The sequence below is a fragment of the Micromys minutus genome, assembly GCF_963924665.1.
Source record: "Micromys minutus genome assembly, chromosome: 1".
Classification (NCBI taxonomy): domain Eukaryota; kingdom Metazoa; phylum Chordata; class Mammalia; order Rodentia; family Muridae; genus Micromys; species Micromys minutus.
This window is the reverse complement of record NC_137969.1, coordinates 1696869-1715731: the sequence shown is the minus strand read 5'-3', so window position 1 is coordinate 1715731 and position 18863 is coordinate 1696869.

The following is an 18863-nucleotide window of genomic DNA, read 5'->3' as shown; positions in this document are numbered from 1 at the left end:
CAAGGAGATAAGAAAGGGTCTATTTTCAATCTTCTGCATGCTGAATGCCAGTGAGACCAACACCATTTGTTGAAGAGGATGTACTTTTTTCATTGAATGTTTACAGTTCCATTGTCAAAAATCAGGTGACCATATATATGAGGGCTCATTTCTAGATCTTCTATTCTATTCCATTGATTCACATGATTATCTCTGTACCAGGACCATGCAGTTTTTAGCACAATTGCCTTGTAATATTTCTTGAGGTCAGGGATAATGATTCCCGGAGATGTTTTCTTGTTGTTGAGGATGGATTTCACTATTCTTGGTCTTTTGTTATTTCAGATGAAATTGCACATTGCTCTTTTCAACTCCATGACAAACTGGGTTGGTATTTTGATGGGAATTGCATTGAATCTATAGATTGCTTTTGGTAAGATGGCCATTTTTACAATATTGATACTTTGAATACATGAGCATGGGAAACCTTTCCATTTTCTGAGATCTTCCTCAATTTTTTTTTTTCGAAGTTTGAAGTTCTTGTCACATAGGTCCTTCACTTGCTTAGTTAGAGTCTTACCAAGAGATTTCATATTTTTTGTGACTATTGTGACAGGTATCTTTTCCCACATTTTTGTCCTTTGAATAGAGGGAGGCTACTGATTTGATTGAGTTAATTTTATATCCAGCCACTTGGCTGAACTTGTTTATCAGTTATAGGAGTTCTCTTTAGGGATTTTTGGAGTCACTAAAGTATACTATCATCTGCAAATACTGATATTTTTACTTCTTCCTTTCCAAATTTATATCCCTTTGTTTTCCTTTTGTTTTCTAATGGTTCTTTCCAAAACTTTTAGCATGAAGGGAATATGAATTTTGTCAAATGCTTTCTAAGCATCTACTTAGATGTTCATGTGTTTTTCTCTTTTCTTTGAGTTTGTTTACATGGTGGATTAAATTGATGAATTTCTGTATATTACATCAGCCCTGCATTCCGGGGATAAAGTCTACTTGATAATGCTGAATGGTAGTTTTAATGTGTTCTTGGATTAGGTTTGCAAATATTTGATGAGTATTTTTGCATCAATGTTCATAAGTGAGATTGGTCTGAAGTTCTCTTTCCTTGTAGGGTCTTTGTGTAGTTTAGGAACGAGGGTATTTAAGCCTCCAAAAAATTAGGTGGGTAGTGTTCCATCTGATTCCATTTTATGGAATAGTTTGGAGAATATTGCTATTAGGCCAACAATAAATGTCTGATAGAATTCTGCACTAAACCCATCTGGACCTGGACTTTTTTTGGTTCGAGGCTTTTGATTACTGTTTCTATTTCAAAAATTCAACATCCCTTCATGATAAAATCTTGGAAAGAATAGGAATCCTAGGCCCATATCTAAACATAATAAAAGCAATATAGAGCAAACAAACAGCCAACATCAAAATTAATGGTGGGAAACTTGAAGCAATCCCAATTAAATGAGGGACTCAACCAGGCTGCCGATTCTCCCCCTACCTATTCAACATAGTAGTGGAAGTCCTGAATGAAACAATTAGATAGCAAAAGTAAATTAAAGGGATACAAATGAGAAAGGAAAAAGTAAAAACATCACTCTTGCAGATGACATGATAGTGTACTTAAGTGAACAAAACACCAACGGCTCAAGCTCTAAGGTCAAAGATTAACAAATGGGACTTAATGAGATTGCAAAGTTTCTGTAATGCTAAGGACATTGTCAAGAAAACAAAATGACAGCCAACAGAATAGGAAAAGATTTTTACCAACTCCACATCAGATAGAGGCGTAATATCTAAGGTATACAAAGAACTCAAAAAGCTAGACACCAGAGAATCAAATAACCCTATTAAAAAATGGGGTACAGAGCTAAACAAAATGTTCTCAGTTGAGGAATATCGAATGGCTGAGAAATATCTGAGGAAGTGCTCGACATCTTTAGCCATCAGGGAAATGCAAATCAAAACAACCCTGAGATTCCACCTTACACCAGTCAGATTGGCCAAGATCCAAAATATCAGATGACAACAGATGCTGGCGAGGTTGCGGAGAAAGAGGAACACTTCTCCACTGTTGGTGGGGTTGCAAACTAATACAACCACTCTGGAAATCAGTCTGGCGATACCTCCGAAAATTGGACATAGTACCTGAAGACACAGATATTCTACTTCTGGGCATATACCCCAGAGACACCTTAGTACACAACAAAGATATATTCACCACAATATTCATAGCAGCTCTATTTATAATAGCCAGAAGCTGGAAAGAACCCAGATGTCCTTCAGAAGATGAATGGATACAAAAATTGTGGTACATTTACACAATGGAATACTACTCAGCCACCAGAAACAATGACTTGACCAAATTCTTAAGAAAATGGCTGCATCTAGAGAATATCATTCTGAGTGAGATAACCCAGTCATAAAAGAACAGACATAATATGCAGTCACTGATAATGGGATGCTAACCCCAGAGGCTCACACTGCCCCAGAAACGACTCATAGACTGTATGAAGTCCAAGAAATAAAGAAAACAAAACAAAACAAATGTCTATACAACAAGAAAACTTTGACTATTTCCATGTTACATTTTGTCTTACATGTACTTTATGCTCATTGTAACTATTAAGTTTCCAATGCATACTATCAAACCTTTAAAAAAATCAAGTACTGACTAAAAAATTTATTCATAAAGTTTTAAGTAAAATTACTTTAAAATCTGAAAAATATTACTGACAAAAATGTATTGTATAATTTTATGCAAAAATGTTTAAATCTGTATATTTATCTTTGTTTTGTAAAATAAAGTTGTTAAAAATGTATTGTATAATTTTATGCAAAAAATGCTTAAAATCTGTACATTTATCTTTGTTTTGTATAATAAAGTTGTTTAAAAAAAAGAAAATACAGATTAAAGTATCTACAATTCTGATTGTAAACACAGCACAATTGTCATCATTCATGTGTAATACAAAAAAATTCTGGAATTTAAAGAAGTATTAGCAAAAAGCGGAAGTGATCTAGCTAGATTATTGTGATGTTTATAAATAAGTAAAGTATAGGTTAAGTCAGGGAGAATTGTTAGAAAGTCATTATAAGTAGTGTATTTGTAGTAAAAATTGGTAGATACTACTTTGTTTATTTTTGTTGATATTCATTGTTAGTCTATAAGCAGAGAGAACTTTGTTTATATTTACTCTAAAAATGTGCTTTTTTGCTTTCTTCCTCCACTCAATCACTTTTGCATGTATTTAAGTGTTTTCCAAAATGTCTTGAAGTTGCACATAGGGACTGTTATGTAAATTGAGTCTGGTAGTGTATGCTGGCTTGACCAGTTAGAGTGGACCATTACACACAGCTGGGAAAAAGAAGCATCACTCCAGAGTTATTCATTTTTAATAAAACAATCACCAATTAGATGAAATTTACTGCACATCCTCTGATGGACAAAGCATTTTTTCTGAACAAAGAGTTGATTACAAATAAAATTAAGTTTAAGATAACAAACTGGTTAGCAATTTATTTAATCATACTTCTTGCCTTCATCCTTTAACTAAAAGGTATTTATCAAAGGGCATATGTGATATGAAGTATGACAGGAATTAAAATTGTGTGGAGATATGATTAAAAAATAAAACATATTCTTAATTTGCCATAAACTATCAACATCTCTCCCCAGAAAAACTATAATGTATTGGTAAAAAGAAAGATTATGTAATGCCTCTGTGATTTAAAAAAAAAAATGAGAGTATTTTGAGATTATTGACATTTTTATTTTCATTTTTCTGAGAGTGATTACTATTTTGGCCAAAAACTACAACATTCAGTTTCTTTTTGCATCACTTAAATTCACCATCTATTTTATTTTAGTGACAAAGAAAACAATCATATTTTTCAGAGGCATTTTCTCCTACGGATATTTAAATAACAGAAGAAAAGTAACTATTATTATGCTGTCTCAGGCCTGTCTCAGAACTGTGACTGATCTAGGTCTCTAAGGTAGTTTAACAGTTCTCAGTGATAGAATTAAAATTGTTAAAAGGACAATGTTATTTCCTGATAAATAGTCCATGATATATAGTTCTCGATAAAGTAATGAGCTATTTCTTCCATGTGGGAGGAACTTATCATTCTTATAAGGAGACAGAAGATCACAAGTGGGTGTTTGAAGCATATGTATTTGTTTTAATGTTTTATCATCAGCTTGGTCTCTGCATATATCATTAGCAGCTGCCTCAGTAGACATGGTTAATTATCATAATTCCTGTCATATGATGAATACCAAATGAAAAGTTGCTTTGTTATGAAGTATATTTACACTCTGTTAAACCTGGCTTGAACATTGTTCCATGTTGTTAGTCTATCCAGAGATTTTCCCCCAACTAATTGTGACCACACAACTAATGATTTCAGTAGTAATTACTAGAATTTAAAACTGAATGTACCAAAGGAATAAGACTAAATATTCAAGTACAGTTTTCTGGAGAGGCTGAATAATGTTAGTAAATACCAATTAATGATTAACATTGTTTTCCTAATAGCAAACTCACTTCTGTACAAAAGTTAATTATTTGATTTTATTACTTAATATATAAGTAACAAATCCTAAGATAATTGTTAAACCTTTATGAAAGTGTAATATTTATATTCTTACTGATTCATAAATGAAAATGTTTGACTAAAAGTACTATATGAGGAGAGGAGTGTTCCTATAAAAATTATGTTTATCTAAAAAAAAACCTTAGTGAACAGTTCTTTTTTAAAAAAAAAAAAACAACTTTATTTTACAAAACAAAGATAAATGTACAGATTTTAAACATTTTTTGCTTAAAATTATATTTTGTCAGTACTTTTTTCAGATTTTAACATAATTTTTACAAAAAATTATATGAATATATTTTTTAGTCAGTACTTGATTTTTTTCAAGGTTTGATTGTATGCCTTGAAAACTTAATAGTTACAATGAGCTAAAGTACATGTAAAACTTTTTTGCTGTATAAAGTAAACTCATCTCAGCAATACAGACAGGCACTAGCACAGAATAAATTGTTGGGATAAAAACTTTGCAAGTAAATGGTCCCCAGAAAAAAGCTGGAGTAGCTATCCTAATATTGAATAAAATAAATTTTCAACCTAAAGTCTTCAAAAAAGACAAGGAATGGCACTCTTTACTCATCAAATAAAACATCTATTAATAGAAATCCTCAATCCTGAGTATCTATGCTCCAAATACAAGAGGACCCAAATTTGTAAAAGAAACTCTAATAAAGCTCCAAGCATATATTACATTACACACAATAATAGTTGGAAACCTCAACACCCCACTATCATCAATGGGCAGATCATGGATTCAGAAACTGAATAGAAACTCAGTAAAACTAACAGAAGTTTTGAACCAAATGTATTTAACAGACATCTATAGAATATTTCATTCTAAAACATAAACATATACTTCTCTGCACCTCATGACACCTTCTCCAAAATTGACAATATAATTAATTGGTCATAAAACAGGCCTCACCAGATATGAGAACATTGAAATAATCCCATGCATTTTATCAGATCACCATAGACAAAGGCTGGTCTTCAATAATAACAAAAAACAACAAAAAGACCACATACACATGGAAGCTAAACAATGATCTATTCAATGATAACATGGTCAAGGAAGAAATAAAGAAAGAAATCAAAGACTTTTTAGAATTTAAGAAAAATGGAGGCACAACATTATGGGATACAATGAAAGTAGTGCTAAGAGGAAAACTCATAGCCCTCAGTACATGCAAAAAGAAACTGGAGAGACCATTCCCTAACAACGTGACAGCACAACTGGAAGCTCTAGATCAGAAAGAAGCAGATACATCCCGTTATTCAATAAAGGATATATATGCCATCTAGAGTCTTTTTGATGGCTGTTACATATTATTTTCCAAGTCATTCCCATGCACTTATTAACTCTGTGTATGGATAACAACATCCCCATGAAAGCACTCTTTGATAAACTAGTAATGCATGGATCCAAAGGGTCATGATTTGTCGTCTAATGGAGGAGCAGAATCCCTGGAGATTTGCCTCTATAAAAGAGTTGAATGGTGATTACTGCAAGTAAAAGTGACTTGGTAAGGGAAGCTGAGATGTTCAATGCCTAATTATAGCACAGCAGTACCCATCCTAAATGTGAGGAAGCACGGACTAGAGAAAGTTTTACCTGGTCCAGTGACAGCTGGAAAAATTAACAGTGATACATTAGCAAGAACATTAAGTTCTTGGAAAAATATACAATTCACTATTAACATGGAAGAGAATTAAGCAAAAGCAGGAAGAACAACTATCTTTTCTTCCCTTTCATCCTATAAATGCCCTGATCTGAGTCCAGTCTACATTTCAAAGATGGTGAAGGTACCATAATTTATCAAGTCCCTTAAGAGTTACATTATTTTGTGAATATCTTTGAAATTATTGCTTACTTTTTGTCTGTCTCTTATGAAATTAAGTATTTTGTTTTTAAATTTAAACATTTTCCTTCCCCCTTAGAATCTGGACAGTAGTTGACCTAATAATCCCTGTTCCAGTCTATATTTTTTTTTCTCTCAAAGACCAATTAACCCAGTAGACTTGTAATTTTCTGATCATCACTCAAAGTAAGAAAGTTCAGTGAGAATTAGTTCTCTACATAATGGAAGCATTATAAAATGTACTTTTTAAAAGCAGACACATTCATTTTGTAGCATGCATTAGAGGAGGAAGGTTTATTTGAGAAGTGGACAATTTCTATGTTCTCTGATGATGTACTGTCCCATTTTAAAGGAGACAGCCATGGCTAAAAGCAGAATCAATACTGCCATTCAATTCTATGTCTTCTTTTCTGAATGCCCTGGTATTACATCCACTCTGAATATTTAAAAGCTCTGGCCAACCCTGCTGTGACAGCTCTGGCTTTCACAAGTAAGTTTTGATTGTGAAGAATGGCAAGGGGATCTAACTGCTATGCCATTATTTAGTATTTTTATTGTTCAAAGACAAGTCCTTACTTTATACTCCCTGCTGATTTTTATGATTAATGAATGTGTCTCTTTCTCGGGCAACTTTTGAATAAGTCACTGACTGAATAGTTCCAACTATAAGGATGTTCTTCCAACCTGTCTCACCTAGCTAGAAAGCTGGTAAAGATAAGGAATGGTGAATGCTTCTGCAATTGTAAAGCACTATCTATGAAACTATCTATCTTCAAGTTAGATTTAGATCTTTTAATATATAAATGTTAAAGTAAAAATGGAACTATAATTTCTCATAATCAACAACAAAAATCATAATGATTTAAAATTATCTTATTTTAAGATTGTAATATAACATTATATTTATCTCCTCCACCTTTCTCTATCTATAAATGGACTCCTCCAGCAATGATGACTATGAACCACAGCAATCACCTGCATCACACACACACACACACACACACACACACACACACAGAGAGAGAGAGAGAGAGAGAGAGAGAGAGAGAGAGAGAGAGAGAGAGAGAGAGAGACATACACAAGACACAACCATAACAATGCTGTAGTGTGAAGCATATATTTATGATAACTAAATGTTCAACAACTGAAATTGAGAATTACTCATTAAGAGAGAAATCATGTGTGATGCTCAAATCTATTCAACTATGAAACACTAGTAAATTTATGGATCCTGAAGGAGAATCTATTCTACCATTTTGCCAAGGGAACATGACTTTTAACTACATTCCATTTGTCCTTATTCTCATGAATACTCTTGACTAATCAACAGCAAAAAAAAAGTGCTATATGAATGTTCTCTATCAAGAAGAAATTTTAAAGAGATCATATCAGTATGGAATTAAGGATTAGTTTACATTAATTGAAGAAATTACTTAACACACCTAAAACTCATCTCATTGATCCAGCACTCTATGCATTTTAGTATTAATTAAGATATGTATTCCTAAATAATTATATAGATTTAATAAAAAACATAACACTTGATCTGTCATTTTGAGTCTCATTATAATAACTTAATTTATAATGACCTAAGGCCAATAATATAAGAAGAAGGTAATAGAACATATACTGTGGCAGTAAATAAAGACATCCTCAATCTAGATTACTAGAATAATGATTCAGGATTAATCTACATTGAACTAAGCCAAGAGATAGCATATGAATACTCATGATATGATGCATTACTACAGTAATGTATATTGTTGTCAGAGAAGAAAAAATATTCATGGTTTCATATAATTAGATAAAATATGATGGATTAATATAAAATATTTTACATAATGATATTGGATAAGAATTTGAAGTGATATGAATTTTATAATTTCATCTGGAGGTTAAGACAGTAGTTACATATCATCATTTATAACTGATTAACAATAATTTATGTTTGTCATTTTCAAAGTATAATATACTGTGGAAAGTATAATTGCATATGAAGGAAGCAGTCTATAAATAAAAGGAAGCTAATCAAGGTAGCTATTCTCAGGAGGCAGAGAGAATAACCAGGCAGCTTAAGAAAAAATTCAAATTTAGGACCAATTCACACATATTCTGTCATTGACAACATTAAACATGTAAGCACTGAGACTTCCTGCAGATGATACATACTTGCTTTCTCTGTGTTAGAAATACTGTAACACAGAAGATATGATAATGAGATACATGACAAAAAGCAAAATACTCAGAAAATTAAACCAGGTTACTAAATCCTAAAGCGTTTATTAGAAGTGAAACAATACATACCTTTGTGATGGTAACAACTGTAATCCCAAAACACAGGATGAAAAACAAATAATCACTAATTGAGGACATTTTGAATTACATGTTGTGTTCCAGGCCAGTTTGCATACATAATCAGACAGTCTCAAAAGCAATGGCTAGAGAGATTGTTCAGTCACTAAAATCAGCAGCACTCTTTCAGAGGACCAGACTTTTATTGTGAGTACTTGTAGTAGGTTGGTTACAACTGCTTATAACTCCAGCTCTAGGAGATCCAATACACTCTTCTGCATTGAATAAGCATGTGCACATATGCATATAAACAACAAAGCAATTATGCATAATTAATAAAACACAATTTGACAATTCTAAATATAGAATATGGATTTGGTTTGCCATTCATTTTGCAATGACACATCACATCTTAAAATTTTAATGTCCTGTTAGTGAGGTCATAAGAACAAAACCTTTCAGGAAAGTGTTTCCCATTTTCTTAAAATAATTATGCAGGGAAACACTCAACTCAGTAATTTTCCAAAACAAGGAAAGAATGTATGTGTCCATGTAAAAACTTGAATAAAATGTTCAATGGTAGTTTATAGTTGCCAGAAGTTAGATGCCACCTCCCTTAATTTATTTTCAGGTTGTTGTAACAAAATTATCTAACTAAGCAGCTTAATAAGGAAAGATTTAACTTACACTCATAGTGTGAGGTAAAACCATTGTGACTGATATATTAGAATAATAGAATTATGATCCAGGTGGTCAAAAATAAAACAGATGCACTCAAAATTTGATATTAATGGATGCTTATGCTCATTTATTTATTGCTCATTTTCCACAGTCAATGATTAGAACCTGGATAATATTGGAGTTCACAGTAGATCAACTTATTATCTCTATTGATGTATATCACCAGAACCCCATATCTTTAGTGGTTATAGGTAGGCCTTAGCAAATGATAAATAATATTCATAATTTTCCAACTAAATGTTTATTATTTGATGATGCAGGACCAATTTACTCTTCATTGTTTATCTACCAAATTAACATTTTCTGAGCAGTAGTCACGCTTCTGCCACACTAATAGAATAGTACTTATTCAGTCATGGCTTATTAATTATGGAATGTTTATACAATTTTATACAATATGTATGCAACTATCAATATGTGTAACATGAAACATGAATAACAATATGATTATTTTTTGAAAATACTAGAGAGAAAAGAGAGAATGTGTGCTGTGTTATTTCAGTCTCACAAATGAATGCAAATATAGGAACTCTTGTATTCTGCAGCTTTAATTATTTGTATTTAAACATGGTCCTGAGAATTGAATTAAAAATTAACAAAATAATAAATATGATTAAATTCGTTGACATTCTGTTCAGGGCCAAAAATCTTTTCTTTCTTGCTTTGAACATTCATTTATGTATCAGCTCTTAATTCAGCATGTCTACCATGAACAGTATATGAAACACCTGGTAAGTGTTGCTTGCATTCTGTATCATCAACTAGGTTGAGTATCAACATTTCTGTGTTCAATTAACCCTCCTTTGGTAGTTGGCTGTTGTGTTAAAGTAACCACCTCATTCACCTCACTTTATCAATACATCTTGTTCAATACAGCTTGTAATTCAAATTGTCTGTTCTCAAAATTACATAGAGAAGAAAAGGTACTTCTTATAATAGGAATACTAGAGAACAGATTCTTCAATGTATTCTGCTAAGATGCATTGATGAAAAACTACTTTCTTCCAGCAATCTGAGAGTAGAGAGAAGGTTCATAGAATTAATGAAGAAACCAAGTTCATGATCCTGTCTTCTGAACACACTGTTTCTTCAAGAAATCATGTCAGAGAGGCTTTTAACATTTTTTATACAAAACACAAATTTCTTTTTATAGCATGAATGACTGTGGGAAAACAAGTAGAATCTTCCAATGTATGACCTAATTCAGAATTGCTTGCTTTTGTGGAACAAAAAGAAGCACACACTTACCCAAGAGGAGTAGTAGAACCAAGAACTGGTTCTTTGAGAAAATGAGCAAAATAGATAAACCCTTAGTCATACTAAATGGAGGTCACAGAGACAGTATCTTATGGTTGTTTTGATTTGCATTCCCCTAATGACTAAGAATGTTGAATATTTCTTTAAGAGCTTCTCAGCCATCCAATATTTCTCAGTTGAGAATTTTTGTTTGACTCTGTACCTCTTTTTCTTTGTTTGATTTTTTTCTCATAAATATCATTTAATTGGGGCTGGCTTACAGATTCAGAGATTCAGTCCATTATCATCATGGTAGAAACATGGCAGCATCCAGGCGCGCATGGTGCAGGAAAAGCTAAGAGTTCTACATTTTCATCCGAAGGAAGCTAGAAACAGACTGGGCATCCTCAGGCAGCTAGGAGGAGTGTCCCCAAGCCCACCCCCAGAGTGACAGACTTCCTCCAACAAGGACACACCTTTTAATTGTGTCACTCAATTGGCCAAGCATATACAAACTATCAAAGGCTGGCTTACAGTTTTTGAGGTTTACTCCATTATCATCATGGAAGGATGCATGGCAGTGTGCAGGCAGACATGGTGCTGAAGTAGGAGCTGAGAGTTCTACATCTTGATCCAAAGGCAGCCCGGAGGGGACTCCCATTCCACAGTGGACAGAAAACCTCAGCACAGGAGCCCTCAAAGCCCATCATTCCCCCAACAGTGACACATTTTCTCCAACAAGGCCACACCTTCTCCTAGTGCCACACCCATGGGACAAGAATATTTAAACCACCACATCTTTTATATGCCAAATTTATGTGACAATAGTTAGACAAGTATTGCTGAACCAGAATACCTCTGTAGCTTTGGATCCTGTGTGTAGGTATGGATTAATTATTTTTTCAATTGAACAACTTTATTTTAAAAGCAAAGATAAATATACAGAATTTAAGCATTTTGCATAAAAGTATAAGAATACATTTTTGTCAGTACTTTTTTTTTTAAGGTTTGGTAGTGTGAATTAAGATCTTACTAGTTACAATGAGCATAAAGTACATGTAAAACAAGATGTAACCTGTAATTATTCAAAGTTTTCTTGGTGTATAAAGATTAAGCATAATAGTTTTTTTTCTTTTCTTTTCTTTTCTTGAACTTCTTATAGTCTGTGAGTTGTTTCTGGGGTGTTCAGAGCTTTCTGTGGTTAGTATCCGATTATCAGTGACTGCATATTATGTCTGTTCTTTTGTGACAGCGTTATCTCACTCAGGATGGTATTCTCTAGATGCATCCATTTTCTTAAGAATTTCATAAAGTCAATGTACCCCATTTTTTAATAGTGCTATTTGGTTCTCTGGGTTCTAACTTCTTGAGTTCTTTGTATGTTTTAGATATTAGCCCTCTAGTGGCTAATATCTAAAATTGGTTAAGATCTTTTCCCAATCTGTTTGTTCCCATTTTGTCCTATTGACAGTGTGCTTCATCTTACAGAAGCTTTTCTGTTTTATGAGGTCCAATTTGCCAAATTTTGATCTTAGAGCATAAGCTATTGGAGTTCTGTTCAAGAAAATTTCCCCAGTGTCTATGTGTTCAAGGATTTTCTCAACTTTTATCTTTTATTAGTTTCTGTATATCTGGTTTTATGTGGAGGTCTTTCATCTACTTGTACTTGAGCTTTGTACAAGAAGATACGATTGGGTCAATTTTCATTCTACATGCTGACCTCCAGTTTAAGTAGCACTTTTTGTTTCAGAAATATGTTTCGGGTAATTTTTTATTATTGCATCTTAATCATTGTAAACAGAGTAAGACAAAGGGACACAGGAAGCGGGGGGTCAAATGAGGTTTGCAAGAAGCAGCTAACTGGAGGGTGAAAAGGGAACAGCAATTACCCAACTCTCCTGCACAAAGGAGACAGTGAGATTAATGACATGGTTCAAAGCAGGAAGCTTCACTCTCCTTTTCAGGTTCAACTTGGTTGGTTGCTTTTCTAAGAAAACTAGTTGACAAGCACAAAAGTGTTTAATCACACATATAAACAGTTGGGAAAAGAGTACTGAACTGAGAAAGAATAATAAAGTGATTAATGAATTAAAAGTTATTATTAAATAAGTAGTACAAATTATTCATTTATCTTTTTTGATTGTTTTTTTACTACATTATTGATTCATTTTACATCCCTATCTAAGCTTCCTTTTCATTCTTTCCTCTCACCTCTCCTTGTCATGCATTTACCCCTTCTCTTCAGAAAAAGGGAGACCCCAATAGACATCAACCTGCCCATGCATCAAGTCACAACAGCAAGACTCAATACACCCTCTTCCATAGAGTTTAAACTAGTTGTCCCAGTTATTGGAAAGGCATCTAAAGACAGCCAATTTAGTAAAGACAGCCTCTTTTTGATTTAGGAGTCACACATGAAACCTCAGCTGCACAATTGTTATACATGAACATATGGCTTATGTTGGTTCCAGGTTGCACTCATTCTCCTTGTTTGGTGGTTCAGTCTTTATGCGGCTCTAAGGAACCAGGGTATTTAGCTCTGTGTTAACCTTGACACCTCTGCATCTCTCAGTCTTTACTGTCCTTCTTCCACGGGATTATGAAGCTACACTCAATGTTTGTCTGTGTCTTTACACCAGCTTCTAACAGTTGCTGGATGAAACCCCTGTGAGGAACTTTATGGTAGGCTCCTATCTGCCAGTATATCAGAATATCATCAATACCATCTTATTACATGTATCTCAAGCTGGGCCAGTCATTGCTAGTAACTTCCTTAAAATTCTACTTTGTCTCTAACCACTTCACAACCTTTAGGAAGAATAATGATAGATCTAAGGTTTTGTGTCTGGGTCGGTCTCAATCCCTCCATCAGAAGTCTTCTATGAATACAGGTAATGACCACTTCAGACTATATATCCCCCAGAGACTTTTTATGAATACAGGTAATGACCAGTTTAGATATATATCCCCCAGAGACTTAGACATGTTCACTGTCACAGATTTCTGGGAGCTTCCATTGTCCAAGGTTTCTAGCTTTTCCCAGGTATGCACAAAAAAATAAATAAATAAAAGGAAGTTGTCTTTCCCAATATTCTGTTCCCTCATCTTCCCCCTTCCCATCATCCCTTCTGTTTCCATCTCCACCTTCTTTCTTACCAAGTCCCCTCCCTCCAAGGTACCTAGATGTTTAATCTATTTCCCCTTCTCAGTGAGGTTCAAGCATGTCTCCTTGGACTTTACCTGTTGCTTAGCTATTTTGGTGTGTGTTTTGTAGCATGGATAATCTGTATTTTATAACTACTATCCACTTATAAGTATTTACCATATTTTTTCTACTGGATCTGCGTTACCTCGCTCAGGATGTTCTTTTCTCGTTCAATCCATTTGCCTGCAAAATTCATAATTTTGTTGTTTTTAAAGTTTTAGTAATATTCTGTTGTGTAAATGTGTCACACTTTATATATCTATTCTTCATTTGAGAGGCATCTATGTTCTTTTCAGTTTCTGGATATTATAAATTGCACTGCTATAAACATAGTAGTTCAAGCTTTATTGACAACATCAGCAACCACTCTTTCAACCTTAGGTCTCTACATTTTAGATATAATATCCTCTTGTAAAAGATTACCCTGAAATTCTCAAATTTTTGTTTTATATTTTTATCAGTTGTGTGGGATATTATACTATATATAATTCCTATTGAATTTTACATGGTAACATATCTGTTTCTTGGTTCTGAACTTTTGTGTGTGCTGAAATATGGATAATATCAACATATTTTACGTTCTTTTTTATACTAGATCATAGTGAGACAGAAGCCATTGGCTAATCCAAGATGGAAATTTAATTCCTGAAATGGGATGTTCATAGAACCACTAAAAAGGCAGAGTGTATAACTTGGAGAAACTGATATAATTGATTTCATTACACATTAAATCATGTAAAATTGCTTTAGAACTCAAAAATTGAGTCAAATTTCATGAGTGAGCATCTTGAATTCTATAAATTCTTCATTTTTAAATGGAAATGTCACAATTTAAGCACATTTGAGATCACTGTTGCATGGATTGTATAGTCTTACTGTGAAACAGAAGACATCTTGATTATTTTCTCCCGATATAATGCAGTATTTAGTGTTAGGCTATTATCTTTGTACCTCATTTTTCTTTACCAGATATGCATTTTTAATCAATCAATATTGCTCTTAGTTTCTTGCTTTATTCAGAAGTACCGGAGTACAAAATATTTTCATGAAACATGAGATAATTGTATTAGTAATATATTCTTTAATTTTATGTGATTACAAAATACAAATTCCAGAAACACCACAATATTTTCCCCTAAAAGATATAAATTATCACATAGTTTATCAGTACACCTAAATAAAATATGAGAAAACATCTTTAAATATAAGTTATAAAATTTAATTATGTATATGTGAAAGTAATTGAATTTAAGTTATCAGCTAAATGAGAAGTAATTTATGCAAATTTCCTTCTGAACATCTATGCTTTTTAGATTAATTCAGTAACAATTTGTAGCACTGAAAATGTTCTCAAATCATAAAGAAGAAATTAGTTATTATCATATTAAAAGTTCATTAAACCTTTGGAATAATACTATCCTTTCAGACTGATAACAAATTTTGACCAAACAAACACAAAAACATACATTATGTTGAGAGGGATGATATAGGGTGAGTCCATGGTAGGCTTTAAATTAGCAGTTAAGGAGACTAGGCCTAAAAACTAAGCATGTTCAACCAAGCCCAGGCAAGTCAATTACTAATCAAAAAGCAAAATCAACAATCAATCAATCAAACAAACAAACAAAGAAAACAGGCTCTTGATTTCACACCCCAGGTAATGGTTTCCAGAATGCCTAGATATAAAAATAAAGTTTATCTACTTTGGAATTCTAATGTTCTTTAAATTAGGCCTCCTGCAAGTTCACATCCTGTTCTCTCTTTCTTGGTAATGAGGATACCTTAGCATGCTGGACTTCTGCAGAATAAAACACTCTTTGCATTTACATACTATTTGAGTCCAGGGTGTCATTCTTCAGCTAATCATGTACCCTTACTATGCTTTACCAGCATATCATCATTCCTTGTACTGATCCTCATAAAATATTTTAGCAGATTGTAAATTTTACTTTTCCTTCAATATTTCTTATACTGCAAAGGACTGTGCCACTGTTCTGGTAGATCATAGATGTTCTGAGATGCTAACTGACTTAAACATAGACTTATAAAAAAATGTGTTCCATGCCACAATTAAAATAACTCAAAGCCTTTTGCTACTTGTAACCCTGAGATTACTGCATTAAATGTGTTGTTCCAACAGGAGAGTGACTCAAGTGTCTAAAGATTGAATTAATCATTTTAACATTTACAACTAGAAAAAATTCATTGAAATTTTCTATGATATTTAAAATGCAGATATATATAGCTATAGAAAAGAGGAAAACACCATCTAATAAAAAAATAATATACATATAAGTGCTCCAATTTAAAGAAATAGACATAGAAAGAAATGCTATCTTTGGGGATATATTGACCATAATATATGTAATTATATGAATTTTATATAACTATAATCTGTGGTGCATTATTAAAAATAAATTGTGTTTAAAGTTTGAAATATTGTTTTCTTTTGTAGCATAAAAAGCTGTTAAGATATCCTTGTCCTGAGGAAATTTGAATGTGAAAGTAATATATGTAACATTATACATTTCAGAAACCCAAAGTAAATACAAAGTTAAATTTTTATCAGCTAAGTTACCTCAGATCTAATATCTCTCAAGGAATGCCCTTCCAGTTCTCACCTATACTGTTAGTACGTTTTGATTATTCATGATAAAGTCAAAGCTCGGGTTTAATATCATTAATACAGTTAGCTATCTAGAATAAAAATTGATTCGGAATTCAGGAAATATAAGTTATGCACTTCTGGCAAAAAGGAACACATATAATGGAACAAAACTGGAACACATTGCTACTGTCATTAAAGAATATCAATTAAGAGGTATAGAGAAATATGGTTATGCATTTAACTTAGGAAATAAAATAGCAAGTAATGCTAATATTTCATTCAACAATTTTACATTTGTTAAAAGTATTGATAATATTTATATTATATTGGAAATATGACCAAAAATTGCACACACACTCATCTTCCTGTAATAGTATTTAGACTGACTAAATTTTGTAACAACATATTTTTAATTATTCACTTACATTGTATTATTATAATATCTAATCTAGGGTGGCCACACATTTAAAAAGTTAGTACAGTCAGGTTTCAAAATAACTAGAGCATTTTCTGGACTTCTTTTGATTTGGAGCAGCTACTTTAAAATACCCATAGACTGACACAGTATAAAACATGATTAGATTTTAGCAATTGCTCTTGTGTATGAGAATAACACAAGAGGTAAAATTGACCTTTAGAAGTGAACTGTATGCCAAAGTAAATGTTCATCAAAAAGAAATCCTATAAAGAGAACTCTCATGGTCCAACAGTCAAAGGAAAATTGTGTTTCCAAAATATTCCAGTCTATTATCCTTCCAGACAACTAATCGTGACATGAATAATCTAAGTCTTCTGTTTTGTCTTTTTAATTTCATTACCTTTCCTCCACTAAAATAAACACTGGAACAATATAAAGAATAATGGTTAATTGTGATATACAGATTTACTCCATGACAAGTTGTTCTTCCTTAAAGGTCTATGACAGACAAATAAGCTCATTATAGCAGGAGTATGTATCTGACGGAAAATGGCTTCCTCTCATTTGGTTTAGGAAAGAAAAATGTGTGTGTGTGTGTGTGTGTGTGTGTGTGTGTGTGTGTGTGTGTGTGTGTATTAGTATCTAGACAACATATCATTACCTCCTCCAATAGCACAATCCTATTAACTTGAAGACTGCCTACTAGAATCTATATCCTAAAGTTTCAGCCACCTTTGAACACTTAGGTCTTACCAAATGAACCTTTGCAGAAATTAAAGACCCAATTCAAATATTTATTGTACTCTCGTATATTGCTATTGCATAGATTTGAAAGAATTTGAAAAGCGAAAAGTTAAACTTTTTTCCTTTTTCTTGCTGTTTTCTTCTTTAATTCTCCATTTTCTTCTATCTATATATGATACCAGATGCTAGCAAGGATGTGGAGAAAGAAGAAGACTCCTCCATTTCTGGTGGGACTTCAAGCTGCTAAAATCGCTTTGGAAAACAAACTGGCAGTTCTGAAGGATATGGGAAATAGTTCTACCTGAAGACCAAGCTATACCCTACTATACATATACCCAAAAGATGCTCTAACATATAACAAGGATTCATATTAATTTTATACATGGTTTTTCATAAAACTTTTGCTCTTGTATCATTCACACAACTTTTTAAAAAATTTGTAACAGACAGCATCATCATACATAATGCGCATAATCTGTGTATTTTTACCTATTCAAGTATCAACATATAGCTTATTTCTATATTTTTGTACTTGGAACCTGTGATAATCCTATATTTAATATCTGTTACAGTGTATATATATGTATATATATATATATATATATATGTATATATATATATATATATACACTCACACAATGTGGCTTCTGCCAAATAGAAGGGTGTACTTGGTGTTACCATTCAAATTTGTTTAAAATAAGCCTCATAACATTTAAATGACATATTTAGTAACTATAAAGCATAAATATGTATTATTTGATACTTCATTTTTATTTCAACATTTACACTTTCCCTCTGTTTTCTGTAAATCCTTCAATACTTCACTTGCAACTTTCCTTCAAATTTATGGCTTTTTTTTCATCAATTGTAAGAGCATCACAATTGTCTTTTTCTTTATCTTTTTTTTTTTTTTTTTAGATTTTAAGAAAGGGGTAACTATATGAGTTCCTAGATAACTAAGTTGCTTTTTATTTCAGAACAAAAAAGTTGTTTGTAGAAATATGAATGTATGTCATGCCAGTGGGATATCTTCCTCTCAAACAGAAAATTTAAGAATATAATCATGAGTCAAACACTTTTAATCTTTCCTCACAAATAAAGTGATGATTAGATAATTTGGGAGCATTTGAACATGAGGAAGCAGGGAGAGATGAGCAAGTATGAGTTTGCTAACTG